Here is a 1790-nt window from a genome sequence, read left to right on the forward strand (position 1 = left end):
TAATAATAATAATAATAATAATAATAATAATACAATAATAATAATAATGTCAATAATAATAATAATAATAATAATAATAATAATAATAATAATAATAATAATAATAATAATAATAATCCTACAGAGTGGCAACTTATTAACCTAACCTAAACTTGTTAAAGTTAATCTAATTTACCTAAAGTTAGGCTAAATTTATTTTGATTTACTATCAACAAAAAAAATAATTTTCCCAGTGTTATCGAAATCACACACACACACACACACACACACAGACACACACACACACACACACACACACACACACACACACACACACACACAGCTTGGAATCGACCCCTGCAACCTCAACTAGGTGAGTACACACACACACACACACACACACATACACGGCGCCAGGAGCTGTGAATCGACCCCTGCAACCACAACTAGGTGAGTACACACACAAAGCCAGAGAGCCTACTGGCTTTTAAAGATTTTCCTATTTGCTCAGGAAGTCAAAAAAAAGAAAGGTAAATCTGAGGAGTACCCGAGCGTGAGGGAGGTGCAGCAGGAGGTGAGTTGCAGTATCTAGATATGATGATAAACGGTCTAAAAAAAAAATAGATAAGGAATGGGAAAGAAAATTCAATTCTCTTGAGGAAACTGAAGGAATGTGCGGTAAGGCGAGGAAGAAGGGTGTGGAACAGGTGATAAGGATTATTATAGATGAATGAAGGGCTCTGAAACTGGAGGAGGAAGTGAAAAAAGTTGAAAAAGGGTATGGAAAAAATTAAAGAATGGGGCAGATGGGACAGCAGCAACGTAGGAAGGAAGAGAAATTATCACACCCTTTTAAATTATTTAACCACTCCTCTTAAGACCCCCCAACCGTTCCTCCTCAGACCCCTTAAACAATAGGCACCATAACTGTACCTTGGTCGACCCATTAACCCGGTCACAAATCAACGCTAGGTGCCCCCTGACCTTGCTGTGACCTTGTTTAACCTGTGCAGCTGGTGCCTGTCGTTGCAGATGACCCCGGCAGGAAGGGTGGTCACGACCCTCCCGTCCAACACTCCTGCGGAGATCCAGACAGTGTTTTTTGGTCAGCTGAGGTCGAAGGTCGCAGCCCGTGCAGCTACGCGTAGTGTATTATAGAGATGATAGTGGTGGTGGTGTTGGTGGTGGTGTTGGCGGTGTTGCCGGTGGTGGTGCTGGTGGTGACGGTGTTGGCGGTGTTGCCGGTGGTGGTGGTGGTGGTGGTGGTGGTGGTGGTGACGGTAGTGTTGGTGTTGGTGGTGGTGTTAGTGTTAGTGATGGTGGTGGTAGTAGCGATAGTGGTAGTGGTAGTGGTGATGGTGGTGGTAGTGTTGGTGTTGGTGGTGGTGGTGTTAGTGTTAATGATGGTGGTGGTAGTAGTGATAGTGGTAGTGGTAGTGGTAGTGGTGGTGGTAGTAGTGTTGGTGTTGGTGGTGGTGGTGGTGTTAGTGTTAGTGATGGTGGTGGTAGTAGTGATAGTGGTAGTGGTAGTGGTAGTGGTGGTGGTGGGTGACGTAAATCCAGAGGGTCACCAGGAGATTAATCTACTACCATAGAGGAATGGCAGCGTAATACTGAAGCTTAAGACACAGGAGAGGAGTAGAACCAGGAGAGCCATGATTACGACGTACAAACTGCCTTGAGGATCCGACAGGAGAGCCATAGACAGATTGCTTAAAAGGAGGAAAAAAACGTGGGCATGTGAACATAGAAGGAAGACTAAAGATGAGGTTGTGAGAGAGTACCTCTTCATTCTGAAGACATTTCGGGAG

This window comes from Cherax quadricarinatus, chromosome 9 (assembly GCF_038502225.1).
Source record: "Cherax quadricarinatus isolate ZL_2023a chromosome 9, ASM3850222v1, whole genome shotgun sequence".
In the NCBI taxonomy this organism is placed as follows: domain Eukaryota; kingdom Metazoa; phylum Arthropoda; class Malacostraca; order Decapoda; family Parastacidae; genus Cherax; species Cherax quadricarinatus.